This window comes from Larus michahellis, chromosome 28 (genome assembly GCF_964199755.1).
Source record: "Larus michahellis chromosome 28, bLarMic1.1, whole genome shotgun sequence".
In the NCBI taxonomy this organism is placed as follows: domain Eukaryota; kingdom Metazoa; phylum Chordata; class Aves; order Charadriiformes; family Laridae; genus Larus; species Larus michahellis.
In genome coordinates this window covers 442,044-458,553 of record NC_133923.1, presented here as the reverse complement: position 1 = coordinate 458,553, position 16,510 = coordinate 442,044, and positions in this window count along the sequence as shown.

Sequence of the window (16,510 nt, the reverse complement as noted above, 5' to 3'; positions counted from 1 at the left end):
ACGGGCAAGGAAGGAGAGGAGGTGGGGTGGCTTTGTATGTGAGGGAGTGTTAGGAATGTCAAGAGCTTAATGATGGTGACAATAGGGTTGAGTGTTTATGGGTGAGAATCAGGGGGAGGGCCAATAAGACAGATATCATGGTGGGAGTCTGTTATACACTGCCCAACCAGGATGCAGAGGTGGATGAAATATCGTACAAGCAGCTGGGAGAAATCTCATGATCGCTGGCCCTTGCCCTGGTGGGAGACTTCAACCTACCTGATATCAGCTGGTAGCACAATACGGCTGAGAGGGAACAGCCTAGGAAGTTCCTGGAGTGTGTTGCGGAGAACTTCCTGACACAGCTGGTGAGGGAGCTGACAAGGGAAAGAGCCCTGCCGGACCTGTTTTTTGTAAATGGAGAAAGACTTGTGGGGGATGTGACAGCTGGAGGCCATCTTGGGCATAGTGACCATGAAATTATTTTCAATTCTCAGAGGAGCAAGGAGGGTGGTCAGCAGAACTGCCACCATGGACTTACAGAGGGCAGACTTTGGTCATTCCAGGAGGCTGCTTGACAGAGCCACTTGGCAGGCAGTCCTGAAGGGCAAAGGAGTCCAGGAAGGCTGGACATTTTTCAAGACAAAAGTCTTAAAGGTGCAGGAGCAGGCTGTCCCCATGTGCTGTAAAATGAGACATCAGGGAAAAAAGACAGCCTGGCTGAACAGAGAGATACGGTTACAACGCAGGGAAAAAAGGAGAGTTTATGGTCTTTGGAAGAAGGCTACTCAGGAAGGCTACAAGGATGTTGTAAGGCTATGTAGGGAGAAAATTAGCAGGGCCAAAGCCCAACTAGAACTTAAGCTGAATTTGGATGTTAAGAACAATAAGAAAAGTTCCTATAAACACACTGGTAACAAAAGGAGGACTCGGGAGAATCTCCATCCTTTATCCAATGAAGGCAGTAACATAGCGACAAAGGATGAGGAAAACGCTGAGGTACTTAGTGCCTTCTTTGACTCTTTCTTTAGTAGTAGAGTGGGTTGTTCCCTGAGTTCCCAGACCCCTGAGCTTGTAGATAAGGGCAGGGAGCAGAATGAAGCCCCCATAATCCAAAGGGAGATGGTGAGGGACCTGCTCCAGCAGCTAGACATACACAAGTCTATGGGGCTAGGTGGCCTCCACGCAAGGGTACTGAAGGAGCTGGCAGAAGTACTCACCGAGCCACTTTCCATCATTTACCAGCAGTCCTGGTGAACTGGGGAGGTCCCAGTTGACTGGAGGTTAGAAAATGTGATGCCCATCCACGAGAAAGGACGGAAGGAAGATTTGGGGAAGTACAGGCCTGTCAGTCTGACCTCAGTGCCTGGGAAGGTCATGGAACAGATCATGCTCAGTGCCATTATGTGGCACATGAAGGACAACCAGGTGATCAGGCCCAGTCAGCATGGGTTCATGAAAGGCAGGTCGTGCCTGACAAACCTGATCTCCTTCTATGACAGAGTGACCCGCTTGGTGGATGAAGGAAAGGCTGTGGATGTTGTTTACCTGGAGGCTAGTAAAGCCTTTGACAATGTTTCCCACAGCATTCTCCTGGAGAAACTGGCTGCCCATGGCTTGGAGAGGTGTAGGCTTTGCTGGGTAAAAACCAGGGCGATGGCCAGGCCCAACGAGTGGTGGTGAATGGAATTCAATCCAGTTGGCAGCTGGTCACAAGTGGTGTTCCCCAGGGCTCGGTATCGGGGCCAGTTCTCTTTAATGTCTTTATCAATGATTTGGACGAGGGGATTGAGTGCACCCTCAGTAAGTTTGCAGACGACACCAAGTTGGGCGGGATTGTCGACCTGCTTGAGGGTAGGATGGCTCCAGAGGCAGATCTGGGCAGGCTGTACCGATGGGCCGAGGCCAATGGTATGTGGTTCCTCAAGGCCAAGTGCCAGGTCCTGCACCTGGATCACAACAACCCCATGCAGTGATACAGGCTGGGGGAAGAGCGTCTGGAGAGCTGCCTGGCAAAAAAGGACCTGGGGGTGTCAGTTGACAGCTGGCTGGATATGAGCCAGCAGCATGCCCAGCGTGGCTGAGAAGGACAATAGCATCCTGGCCTGTATCAGGAATAACGTGGCCAGCAGGACTCGAGAGGCTGAGGGCCCTGGGCTCAGTGGTGCAGAGACTGAGGACAGTACAGGAGTAGCCTGAGTGTGCTTGAGGGCTGCTGGTGGAGCTTGTGGAGCTTTCCTTTGTAGTGGAAAACAGCATGAGAAAGACATAATGCCCCAATATACAGCTGGGGAGGTGCAGACTGGACACCAGGAGAAAGAAATATCACTCCAAGGGCAGTGCTGTGGTGCAACACGCCACCCAGAAAGAGTCTGGATCAGCCCAAGGCTTTGTGTTTCAGGGAAGAGCCAGGGAGGATGGAGAGATCTCAGCAAAGGAAGGTGACAGCAAGGTGGGGCAGCCGGGTGGATGACTGCAGCCTGCAGGGAAAGAGGCAGAGGTGGTGGGACACCGTAGGACAGCCCGTGGAGATGACATGGGGATGTGGCAAAGCTGAAAGGCCCCTAACAGAGTCAGCCTCTTCATGTCTTGGGCTATGGCTGTTGTCTCTGCCACTGATGCCTACGAGGAGTCAAGTTATCCTTACAGCACTGCGGTCTCATTGCCTCCTTGTCCATACTTCAGAGCCTGGGAGGTGTCGTACCGTAGTGCTGGCCTTGGCATTGCACATCTCCACATCACACTGTGCCAGGAAGAGCCCTGAGGAAGGAGTGAGGGACAGGATCTCCCTTCCTGGGGGCTGGGGGTCAGGCCTTGGCCCTTTGGGCGATGGGGTCAGGCCTTGGCCCTTTGCGCTAATGAAACACATCCAGGGTTACTCAGCATCAGAGACACCTTCACCTTGCTTTTCTCGACCTGTCATCACTGCCTCCAGTTTTCTGCTCTAACCGGACCCTGGGGACAACATCTCAGTGGTGTCCCTCAGTGGGACCCATTAACACTCCAAGAAACTTTGGAGTTTGAACCTGACTTTGACTTCTTGAGAGGTTTTTTCAGCTTCCTCTCAGTGTCTGAGGTTCATGGACTCGGCATCAAACCCGCCGGAGGGGTCATTAAAACTCCTTGGGCTGGTCCTCTGCGTCTGAGCTGGGCTGGGCTCCTGGGATGGAGGGAGCTCACGGCAAGCGGGCAACGCATCAGAGAGACAGCTCTGCCCAGGAGCAGCTCCTCTGCCAAGCGCAGCAGGTCTGAGGGCGGTGCCTGGGTGTCTCAGGGAGATGAGCGAGGCAGAGAGAGAGCTTAAAGGTGTCAGGATTGGGAGGATGACTGAGAGCTCACTGGAGGAGAAATCCTTGCAGCCCTTGGCACAGTAAGCCTCTGGGTGCAGGGCACTGCAGGTGGAGTTCCTGGAGGCATCTCCTAAAGCTGGCACAGCCACAGCTTATGGGATCTGTAAGGAGGCGGAGGGGGAGGAGGGGTCTTGTTATGAAATGTGAATAGCCATGAAGCCAGGGTGTGCAGGCAAGGGTGCCCAGGGCTGTCCTCGAGCAGGGTCCCTGCACCCTGTGGGTCTGTGTGCCGGGGCAGGGACTCTGCTGGCTGCCAGGGTCAGCTCTCAGCCTGCCCCGAGAGACCCCCACGGGCATGTGGGGAGAAGCTTTGGAGAAAGAGCAACCGCTGGCAGGGGAGGGTCCTGCTGTTGAGAGGGTGCTGCGTGGGTGAGGGCTGCTCACAGCTGCAGGTCACTGCAGGACGTTCCCTGGAGATTTTTCAAGAAGCACAGCATGGTGGGGGCTACCTGCAAGGGAAGGATCGTGTTCTTCCAATCTTCTACTCCGGGTTGTCTGCGTGGGCGATGGGACAGAGAAATTCATCTCTCAGTTGAGGAGGGGGCACTGAAATTCCAAATCTGTTTCTCTTAGAAGTGAATAATCCAGGGAGGATTGGAAATCAACAACTGAATCTCTGACCCTGCAATGATACTGCCCTCAGCAGCACAAAGCTGATCTCGCAAAAAGATATGAATAAAATTATTCTGAGGAAAGAGAAGTCATTTTGGGGAAAATTTTGGGAAATGGAATAGGATGGGCCCAAAGAAGTCTGCCTTAACTTGCCAAGGTCTTCTCTTTCAACAGTCCCTCATGCCCAGAGTGAACAAATGTCCAATGGCAGCTCCATCACCCAGTTCCTCCTCCTGCCATTGGCAGACACACGGGAGCTGCAGCTCTTGCACTTCGGGCTCTTCCTGGGCACCTACCTGGCTGCCCTCCTGGCCAACAGCCTCATCATCACCACCATCGCCTGTGACCACCGCCTCCACACCCCCATGTACTTCTTCCTCCTCAACCTCGCCCTCCTTGACCTGGGCTCCATCTCCACCACTGTCCCCAAAGCCATGGCCAATTCCTTCTGGGACACAAGGGCCATCTCCTATGCAGGATGTGCTGCACAGGTATTTTTCTTTGTTTTCTGTGCTGCTACAGAGGTTTATCTTCTCACTGTCATGTCCTACGACTGCTACGTTGCCATCTACAAACCCCTGCACTACGGGACCCTCCTGGGCAGCAGAGCTTGTGTCCACATGGCAGCAGCTGCCTGGGGCAGTGGGTTTCTCAATGCTCTCCTGCACACAGCCAGTACATTTTCCCTACCCCTCTGCCAGGGCAATGCTGTGGGCCAGTTCTTCTGTGAAATCCCCCAGATCCTCAAGCTCTCCTGCTCAGATGCCTACCTCAGGGAAGCTGGTCTTCTCATATTAAGTTGCTTTTCAGCTTTTGTGTGTTTTGTTTTCATTGTGCTGACCTATGTGCAGATCTTCAGGGCTGTGCTAGGATTCCCTCTGAGCAGGGACGGCACAAAGTCTTTTCCACATGCCTCCCTCCCTGGCCGTGGTCTCCCTGTTTGTCAGCACAGGCATTTTTGCTTACCTGAAGCCCCCCTCCATCTCCTTCCCATCCCTGGATCTGGTGATCACAGTGCTGTACTCAGTGGTGCCTCCAGCAGTGAACCCCCTCATCTACAGCATGAGGAACAAGGAAGTCAAGGACGGTGTTTCGAAACTATTTTAATGGTGTCTACTTCAGATTAATAAGGTGGCCATTATACCACTACGGCTCCAACTGTACATCAGGAAAAAGCAGGACTAACTATTCTTCATATTTGTCTTTCTTATTTTGTTGTGTTTTTTTAATGTTTTGTTGTTGTTGTTTTGTTTGTTTGTTTGCTTTATACCTGTGATTTTCTTCTTGGTCTCCTACATGTTTTTCTCTTGACCCAAATACCTAAGGTATGTACGGATCTGGGCTCCCTGGTTAGATAAACTTAATAAAGAAACCTGCAGAAAATTATTAGTTTTTGCTTCCATCTCTTCATTCTCCTCCGGAGCTGGCCGAGCAGCCCCAGCATGCAGGAGGGTTTCAGGAGGAAAATGCCCATCTGCTCCATGGAGGATCTGCCGTGGGGGCCCTTGGGGCTGCGCCGGCTGCCTCGCTGGGCACTCTGCCTCTGCTGTCTGCGAGTCGGGGCTGCTGCTTCCCTGGAGCCATGGCCAAGGACAGCAGCAGGATGTGGCCTTTCCAGTGCTGGTTTCTCCTCACACCCCCACTGTCCTGCTGTGCCCTTGCCTTTGTGTTCCCCCTAAGGTCTCGTGTACCTTGTGACCGTCCTGATGTCTCTACAGCGGCATCCCTGTGGCTGCAGGCAGCAACAGGCCATGTGAACCACTGTGTCAGAGGGGGCCTTCCTACTGGCACCACTCTCACTAATGGAACTCCTCAAGGCAGCGGTAGAGGTTGGATGGCTCTTCCAAAGCTGGTATCAGGAATGCACCCAAGGAACTGTCCCATGAAAAGCCGTCTTGGTGTTCTGGGGCTCTCCACAGACTCAGGGGGACAGGGTCAGAGTTGCAGGGGAATCTGTTAAGGACCAAGGGCTGGGCCTAGAATCATAGAATCATGTAATCATAGAATCTTCATGGTTGGAAAGGACCTTTGAGATCATCGAGTCCAACCATACACACACACAAAAAAAAAACAACCTGCAAACAAACAACCTACAATCTCTGCCCTTCAGAGCATGCCCTGAAGTGCCAAATCTAGACATTTCTTAATTACCTCTAGGGATGGGGACTCAACCACCTCCCTGGGCAGGCTGTTCCAGTGCCTGACCACTCTTTCAGTAAAGTCATTCTTCCTAATATCTAATCTAAACCTCCCCTGTCGCAGCTTCAGACCATTTCCTCTGGTCCTGTCATTATTCACCTGGGAGAAGAGGCCAGCACCCACCTCTCTCCACCCTCCTTTCAGGTAGTTGTAGAGGGCAATGAGGTCTCCCCTCAGCCTCCTCTTCTCCAAGCTAAACATGCCCAGCTCCCTCAGCCTCTCCTCATATGCCCTGGTCTCCAGACCCCTCACCAGCCTGGTAGCTCTCCTCTGGACACGCTCCAGCACCTCAATGTCCCTCTTGTACAGAGGGGCCCAGAACTGAACACAGCACTCGAGGTGAGGCCTCACCAGTGCCGAGTACAGAGGCACCATCACTTCCCTGCTCCTGCTGGCCACGCTATTCCTGATACAAACCAGAATGCTATTGGCCTTCTTGGCCACCTGGGCACACTGCTGGCTCATGTTAAGCTGGCCGTCCACCAGCACCCCCAGGTCCTTTTCTGCTGGGCAGCTTTCCAGCCACTCTTCCCCAAGCCTGTAGCGTTGCTTGGGGTTGTTGTGACCGAAATGCAGGACCCGGCACTTGGCCTTATTAAACCTCATACAGTTGGCCTTGGCCCATCAATCCAGCCTGTCCCGGTCCCTCTGTAGAGCCTTCCTACCCTCCAGCAGATCAACACTCCCACCCAGTTTGGTATCATCTGCAAACTTACTGAGGGTGCACTCAATCCCCTCGTTCAGATCTTTGATAAAGATATTGGTGGCACATGTCCAAGAAGAGTGCAAATGGCTTTTGATTGTCCTTCCTGGTACTGTCCCACTTGTGGTGCGGCTGATGGCCAATGCTATCCTAGAGAGGAACTTGGAGTTGCCAGCAGAGCTCAGGGGATCTCCCAGAAAAGTATGTGAGTCTGGGTGAGCAACGAGTGGCACCTCATAAAATGACTGACTATCCAAGGTGGAGTGTCCTTGAAGGAAAGGTGAACCTGAAGAGCCCATGGGCTAACGAGGCCCCTGCAATGCCAGGAGGCAGCAGGCGAAAGGGACATAAGACTAAACAATGGTTCAGTCCACTGTCCTGGAAACCCTGCGGGATTGATCTAGTGCAGCCCTTCCCTGCCCTTTGTGAAACTGAAGACACCCCTTGGTCCTGCCAAGCCCTGTCCTTGGCTACTGAGCAATGAGGGAAGATGGAAGGGGGCTTAGCAGCAGTGATGCCTTTCTGGCAAGTTCTGCTCCTCACCCCGACCAGCATGGCCAGTGCAGGGTCACCCCATGGCCTCAGGGCACCACAGCCCCCTCCCTCTGCAGAGCAGAAACAGCAGCTCAGGGCCCTGCAGGGAGCATGGGGTGGGAACCAGGAATGTCCAGCCAGGCCAGCCTGGACACGCTCACCTGGGGAAAGGCTCTCTGGGGAGAAGGGGTGTCCAGGGAGAAGAGCAAGGGAGCACTTCTGTGCTTGCAGGGAGGAATCCTTGAGAAGGAGAAATCTCTTTCTGCAGGCCCCCACTCAGGGCAGGCTGCTCTGTGCCTGGACCAGGACTCTTGTGCTGGCCTGGGGAGAGGGGCTGGCACTGAGGGGACACAGACCATCTGTGGCCCAGGCACTGGGGGAGGCCACCAAAACAGGGGACCTGAGGGGGACAGAGCCCTGGGGGCTGCCAGGGTACTTTGCCGGGGGGATGTCTCCCCACCCTCGAGCACACCTGTCCCATGCGGTTCCAGCATGGTGGGCCCATCGAACCATTAATGGGGTAGCAGGGCCAGCCTCCCCATTGCTCTCCAGTTTCCCTGTCCCCTTACTCCTCGCTCAGTCACATCCCTCTAAACTACCCAGGTGCTGCTTTGAGCTTCAGGCAGTTGGAAGAATGCCCTGGTCTTTCAGCAGGCTAATAATCTCTTCAGCAAAATCCTTCCATGTGTTTATATCTATCATATCCCACCCATCTCTCCCCCATACTTCGAGTGAGGTTATCCCTTTTGGATGATGACCCTCACTGGAGGAGGTTCACCAGGTTGAAGAAGCCCATGTCCCTCACCGTCCCCACACAGGGCTTATGTGCTAGGCCCCAATCCTCAGAAACAAGAAATTCCAACTGAACTCAAGAAAACATGTTTCGGCATCAAGGGCGCATGACCCTGGCACAGGCTGCCCGGAGAGGCTGTGGAGTGTCCATTCGTGGAGATACTTAAAACCAGCCTGGACATCTTCTTACGTGACCTGCTCTGGCTGACTCCCTTTAGGGCAGGGGGATTGATCTAGATGATCTCCAAAGATCCCTTTCAATCTACATGATTCTGTGAGGACACGGCAGTCCAGCAAAAGGCTTTATGATTAGAGTAGATGCTTGTGAGGTCCCTTCTGCCTGAGAACCCCAGTCCAGCAGCAGGCCAAGGTCTGGCATGTTGATTGTGAGGTCACTGCTGCTATAACAGCAGGCATCTGCTTTGGATGCTCATTTTGGGGTCACCCCTGTCTCTGCAGGTGGCAGGCCAACCCCAGGCTCAAGGCTGGGTTCGGTGCCTACGAGGTCGTTTCTCCATGAGTACCTGACAGGCCAGCAGCAGGCACATGGTGTGGATGTTGGTTATGAGGTCAGTGCTGCCAGAATCTCTGATAGACCAGAAACAGGCAGATCTCTCTGATACTGCTTTGGAGGTCACTGCTGTCTGAGTGCCCAACAGGCCAGCACCAGCCTCATGGATGAGCTCGGTGCTTGGGAGGTCACTTCTGCCTGAGTCCTTGATAGCCCCGCAGCAGGCGTATGGCCTGAATGCCAGTTGTGAGGGTGCTGCTGCCTGAGGACCTCAGAGACCATGAGCAAGGTCAGAGGTGTTTGAAGCCCTGTGTTCCAGAGCACCCCTTAGGCCAGCAGAGGGTTGATGACCGGCCTTGGTTCTTGTGAGGTCCCAAGTACGGGACATGCCAGCAGCATGGGTATGAATGCAACACACAGTATGGAACACGCCAGCATGTATGGAACATGCCAGCAGCTAGAGGTTGCTTGTGGGATCACTGCAGCCTGGGCACATGATTGTCCATCAGCAGGCTCACAACTGGGGTCTGTGTGTGTGAAGTCATTTCCTTCTGCATACCTTTTTAGGGCAGGATGAGGCTTGTGGCTGTGTTAGGTGCCTCGGAGGTCTCTTCTTCCTGGAAACTTTCTGGAAGGTGAAACTCTTCTGTAGGTGGTGGGATGTCCACACTAATGGTCCCAAGGCTTCTGCCAGCTTTTACTTTCTCAGCAGTGAAATGTCTCAGCATTTCTCTTCCCTGGCTTGAGGTTTCTGGGCTCACTGGTAAGGCATCCGACAGAGCCAAGATGCCTGGTCATGAATAGTGAAATATTTATTAATATATAACAGTGATTTAACAAAGTTAGCAGTGAATGCGACAGTGTTTTACGAGATTCGATGACAAGGTACACCTGATTATTTACTGCATAGAGGCCGGGGTCAGACAAGCTCTCAGGGAGACCCTCCCATTGAGTCCCGAGGTTCAGAAAGGACCCCCTGGCTTTCTAAACTCCTTCTCAGAGAGGAGTCTGGCTGCGGCTGGATCCAATCCTAGTCCCAGCCTCGGTTATCCGTTTATGTCTGAAGGATTATATATGCGCAATCAATCCTTTATATCACTTAGCTAAGATTTCAAAGTTTAGCATGCTATTAGTCACTTACCAAGAATCCGTTGCGGCAAGGAATCTCTCAGCCTCGAGGAGAAGAACCTTAAACGAGCGTCCCCACTCAAGGGGAGGTCCTGTCATGCAGCCGCTGACGTGCAGGAGAGCTCCAAGGGCTCTTGGGCTGTCCACTGTTTATAGAGTAAGAGAATTGACCTATCGTCATATTCGCATGGGAACAAAATATCTAGGCCCCCACTCCAGACAGTGTTTTGACTGTTACCAGCCATCTCCCAAAGTCCAGGTGCAACTCATCACAACTCCCACTGATGGTTATGGCTTGAGCAGGAGCCAGAGGGGCAGGGAAGGGGGAGAGCACAGCACCACAAGATGTGGCATGCAGGGGTGTGGTTTAGTGGTGGACCTGGCAGTGTTAGGTTTACACTTGGACTCAATGATGTTAAAGATCCCTTCCAACATAATTGATTCTATGCGTCTGTGATTCTTTTGAGCCTCAGGACTCTGTTTCATCCTCGCCCCTTCTCTGGGAGGCCAGGAGGTGTCACAGAATTTTCCTACACCTGTCATTGCTCCCCCTCACATCCCTCTGTCCCAGGAAGAGCCCTGGGCCACAAGTGAGGGACAGGATCTGCCTTGCCAGGGCCTGGGGCTGAGGGCTTGGCCTTTCTGCTGCATCAAACAAACCAAGGGTTTCTTCAGCTTTACAGCCACCTGCACTCTGCCCACCTGCAATCACAGCCTCCAGCTATCTGCTCTAACGAGTCCCTGGGGAGGCTTTGTCAGGAATGGCCCTCAGTGGGGCTCATTAATGCTTCCAGGTACTTGGGGTTTGGCTTCTGATTTCTTGAGCACTCTGTTCAACCTTCTCTCAGGATCTGAGGCTCATGGACTCAGCAGCAAATACACCATGGGGCTCATTAAAAGACAGAAAGCCTTAACAAGCTATTTCTCCTTTTGTAATTTTCTTCAAGTCTTCAAGGCTTGTACAGCTAATTAGAGAGGTTTCATAGCGTAATTAAGTAGGAAGATTTCAAAGATGCATCTTTTATGTTGAAGGATATATTTTATTACTTTTCACTTTAAAAAAGAGGTGATAGACGCATTCTCTGATTGATACTGATGCAGAGTGTTTGCTCAGGAAGCCTGGGCAGAAAGGAAAAGCAGTCCCTTGACGTCCATCGCTGCATGGACAGCCTTGCTCCTCACCTCCCCAACCTCACCATTTCTGACATTGGCCACCTGGGACTTGCATCACTGCTCCTTGCATCAGACTTCTCCACTGATCTCTGCAGCTGGATGTTACAGCTCCATTGCACCATCTCCCACCTGAGCTCCTTAGAGACATGGCTGCACTCAGGCACAAGAGAGTTTTTCCCATTCTTCAGAGAAGTAAAGCACAATCAGTTTTCATAAATAATAAATCGTATTCTGTAATCACACGCTAAGTAAAAGCTACCACTAATGAGGTTGCTTTTCTACAAGGGATAATCTTAGGAGAAATATTTTAGGTAGTTAGATAAAAAAAAGATAGATATAAACATAATTAAAGATCTGGATAAGGAGACAATTAGACTGTTGAAAGATAGTCAAGCTGTTCAGTCTCTGAAGGTGAAAGCAGCAGCATAGGTGAGAGGTATCTGAATGAACAAAGAGTAAATGGAGAAGAAAACTGAAGAATTATGGAAAGGGCCTTTGCCTAGACAGTCTGGATCTGAAAAGGTGACTTTAGACATGGTCACTGTATCAGAACAAGTATATGAACAATCAGAGAAACTGACTGCACTGTATAAGAGGGAGAATAGTTGTAATGGCGTCACAGGGAAGATCAATATTTCTTCGGAATATCCTTTCTGAGAGGTCATGGGATTGGCAGAGGTCTCTTGTGAGAGAGGACAAGCAAGTGGTGCACCCGTCTTTGGAAGAATCCAAAAGTGCAACCCAGGGAACCCCAGGCTGCACAGGCTCACATCGGTGAGGAGAGGGCCATCAGTTCGAGTCCTTTTGGGTGACATTTGTGGGCACCAACAACAGAACATGTCCAAAACCCATCAGCATGGACTTACCAAGGATAAATCATGCCTCGCCAACCTGATTGACTTCACGATGAAGTAACTGCCTTTGTGCATGAGGGCAACTATCTCCACGTTTGTCAATAGCAATAAATTGGGAGGATTGTTTGTTTACCAGTTAATTTACCAATTCTCATCACAGGCAAAACAGGCCCAACCTGGGAAAATTCATTAAATTTACTTCCAATTAATTGTAACAGAATAGGACAGTGAGAAAGAAAACACAACTAAAAACACCTTCCCCCCTCCCTCCCTTCTTCCCAGGCTCAACTTCATTCCTAACTCTTCGTTTCTGAGCTTCCCCAAATGTGTCTCCTTCCCACTGACTGCAGTTCTCCACAAACTGCTCCAGCGTGGATCCTTTCCACGGGGTACAGTCCTTCACAGAATCACAGAATCTTAGTGGTTGGAAGGGACCTCTGAGATCATCGAGTCCAACCACAAAAAAAAAAAAAAAAAAAAGACAAACCAAAAAAAAACCCAACAACACCCACCTACTAAACTCCACACCCACAAAACCTGACCAAGTGATATGGAGAAAGCAAGCAGAAAGGCCCTAGGCCTCTGTGAATTAGCTGGGGTCTGGCACTTGGAGGGCCGTTCAGTGAATGTCAGTTATTTCATGGTACACCAGGTAAAGAATCAAGCTGGGAAGTCAGCCTGCAAGACCAAACCAACAAGGTCCATGGACAGAAAAGGCTGTGTCTGGAGACCTTTACACCTACAGCATAGATCAAGCTGGGGCTGAACCTCAGGCCTGGACTTAATGGGACTCCTGGGCTGATGGACAGAGGTGTGGGTGGAGGCCACATGTGAAGCTGGTCAGGGCTATGAAGGCCTGTGGATGTTTTCAGGGCCCTGTCACTGTTTCCATGGGAGCCCACCTGCCAGTGCCCTCAGTAGGCCTCCTTCCCTACTGTCCAGGGTCTGTGCTCTGCTGCTCTCCTTCCCTGTTTCCCTGGAGATCTGGGAGACCACAATTTTATGGTCACTACAGCCAAGGCTGAGACTGGTCTTCACATCTCTGACCAGCTCTTCCCCTTTTGGGAGTACCAGCTCCACTTGTGCCTCAGACTTTGTGGCCCATTTGGCAGCTGTGCTAAGAACCATCAGCATGGACTTACCACGGGTAAATCAAAGAAAAAGGAAGCCTACAGAAGGTGGAAGCAAGGACAGGTAGCCTGGGAGGAATACAGAGAAAGTGTCTAAGCAGCCATGGATCATGTTAGGAAAGCTAAAGCCCAGATAAAGTCAAATCTGGCCAGAGGCATCAAGGGCAACAAGAAAGCTGATTTTCAAAAAGGGAAAAAAGGAAGATCCAGGCAACTACAGGCCAGTCAGTCTCACCTCTGTGCCTGGCAAATCACGGAGCAGATCATCTTGGAAACTATGCTAAGGCACCTGCAAAATAAGGAGGTCATTGGTTACAGCCAACATGGCTTCACCAAGAACAAATTGTGTCTGGCAAATTTGATGGCCTTCAATGACCGGCTTATAGCATTGGTGGATAAGGGAAGAGCAACTAACATCATCTGCCTGGACTTGTGCAAAACATTTGACATTGTCCCGCATGACATCCTGGTCTCTAAATTGGAAAAACATGGATTTGACCAATGAACCACTTCTTGGACAAAAATCTGGCTAGATGGTTGCACTCAAAGGGTTGCAGTCAATGGCTCGATGTCCAAGTGGTGCGCAGTGACCAGTGGTGTTCCTCAGGGGTTAGTACTGGAACCAGTGCTATTTAACATCTTTGTTGGCGACATGAACATTGGGATTGAGTGCACCCTCAGCAAGGTTGCCGATGACACCAAGCTGTGTGGAGCAGTTGACAAGCTGGAGGGAAGGGATGCCATCCAGGGGGACCTTGACAGGCTTGAGAGATGGACCTGTGTAAACCTCATGAGGTTCAACCAGACCAAGTGCAAGGTCCTGCACACGGGTCGGGACAATCCCAAGCACAAATACAGGTCGTGTGGAGAATGGCTTGAGAGCAGCCCTGAGGAGAAAGACTTGGGGGTGCTGGTGGATGAGAAGCTCAACATGAGCCAGTGATGTGCACTCGCAGCCCTGAGAGCCATCCACATTCTGGGCTGCATCAAAAGCGTGGCCAGCAGGGGGACGGGGGGGATTCTGCCCCTCTGCTGTGCTCTGGTGAGACCTCACCTGAAGTACTGCGTCCAGCTCTGGAGTCCTCAACATAGGAAGGACATGGACCTGTTGGAATTGGGGTTGTTCAGCCTGGAGAAGAGAAGGCTATGTGGAGACCTTATAGCAGCCTTCCAGTATCTGAAGTGGGCCTACACGAAAGCTGGAGAGGGACTTTTTACAAGGGCATGAATTGATAGGAGGAGGGGTAATGGTTTCAAACTGGAAGAGGGTAGATTTAGATTAGATATCAGGAAGAAACTTTTCACTCTGAGGGTGGTGAGACCCTGGCCCAGTTGCCCAGAAAAGCTGTGGCTGCCCCATCCCTGGAGGGGTTCAAGGCCAGGCTGGACAGGGCTTGGAGCAGCCTGGGCTGGTGGGAGGTGTCCCTGCCCAGGGCAGGGGTGTGTGAACTAGATGATCTTTAAGGTCCCTTCCAACTAAAACCATTCTATGATTTTATGAAATCATGCCTTGCCAATCTAATTGCCTTCATGATGAAATAACTGCACTTTTGCGCGAGGGGAACTCTCACCATGTTTTTAATTTACCAGTTGCTGTCATGTGCAAAACAGACCCAACTTGGGGAAATTAATTAAAAATGACAGTGAGAAATAAAACACAATTAAAACCACCTTCCCCCCTCTCTCCCTTCTTCCCAGGCTCAACTTCATTCCTAACTCTTCTGCCTTTGCCCCAAGTGGCACAGGGGGGTTGTGGAATGGGAGCTGCAGTCAGTTCATAACACTTCGTTTCTGAGCTTCCCCAAATGTGGCTCCTTCCCACTGACTGCAGTTCTCCACAAACTGCTCCAGCGTGGATCCTTTCCACGGGGTACAGTCCTTCAGGCACGGACTGCTCCAGTGTGGGTCCCCCACAAGCCGCACGTCCTACCAGAAAACCTGGAGAGGCATGCTGGAGTGGATGTCAGGTGGACACAAAGTGATGAATGGGGTTCCCACAACTAGAGTAGAAGCTGCAGTCCCTGAGGCCAGAGAGAAACAGGCCTTGGCTGCGCAGCCCTGGCAGGAGAGGGGTTTGCTGTCCCAGGTTTCTCTGAAGCTCTGTGGGACCCGTGACAGAGGTGGAGCTCATCTCCAAGAAGGCCAAGGTGCTGCTGAGAAAGTCCCTGGGGGAGGACAGCTTGTGATCTAGCCACACAGTGGACATCGTCCTGGGCGCTGACTGGCTAGATAGTGGCTCTGCAGAGAAGGACCCTGGGGTCCTGGAGGACAAGCAGCTGAGCATGAGCCAGCAATGCACCCCCGTGGCAAAGGCCAACAGCCTCCTGGGCTGTTTAGGAAAAGCATTGCTGGCAGATGGAGGGAGGTGACCCTTCCCCTCTATTCCGCTCTGGTGAGGCCACACCTGGAGTGCCCACGCCCTGCACAACTTAGCTCTACACTGATGTTTTCCTCTCCCAGGCTTTTACCAGCCCATCCCAGCTGTTCCTTGGCTCTCCCCAGACCCCTTGCCCCCTCCTCTGCCCAGCCAAGCGCAGCTGCCCGGTCTGGGCTGGTCCCATGGCAGTGCCCACCACAGTTGCTGCAGAACTCTTGGCACTCATCCCCAGCCCCAGCTCCTCTGAAGGGCACAGCAGCTCCTGTGGGGCAGACAAAGAGCTCAGCCTCCCCATCAGCCCCAGGCCAGTGCTGGCCCCAAGGGAACAATTTAAACAGGCTAGTCACTCTCTGCCCCTCCTGCTATCCTATTTAGGTGAACCCACAACCCTGACTGAATTTGCCGCCTCCTCTGCTCCCATCAGCCCCACTCCCCAGGACAGCACGACACTCCTGGCCCTGGGGGTCCTCAGGCAGCTCCCACACCTCTCCCTTTCCCATGCCTACTGGGTCCCGACTGACTTTCAGGGGACTGCAGAGTTCTTGTTTGTGCATACCTCAATTTAGTGTTTTGCTTGTGGGTGACTTCACCTTCTGTGAAGGTGTTTCACCTTCTGTGTCTTCATTCACCCACAGCTCAGGGCACAGGGCAAGTCCCCATCCTCTCCTCACACATCCAAATTCATTTCCATAGAATCTGCTGTATGCTGTAAGTCCTGACACATATGAAGCAGTCTGAGGAGTTAATCAGGAGCTCATGCACCATCTCCACTACCAGTGGACACAAGAAGAGAGCCTTTAAAACCAGAACATTTGGTCCAACAGAACCCAATAGTACAGTGAGCTTAACCCCAAACACAGGGAGAACACAGGGAGAAGAGACTCTTTGAAAGACCAGTTCCTTGGACATTTTATTGGCAGCACCTTTGGAGGAAGCACCTAGCCTCCAGGCACTGCACCTGGGAGATGCCTTTTTACTGAAGAGCTGCTATTAGACAGGTCACCTTTGACACAGTGTTGTGCAAGGGTCAGAAACAACTGGATCAAACCTCAAGACAAGTAGTACAAACCCGGAAAATTATATATAAGCAGGATTATTGCAAGAGAAAAAAGCAAGCTTATTGCCTAACATAAAGTCTAGGAAACTTGCGGAGAAGGGAGACAGGTTA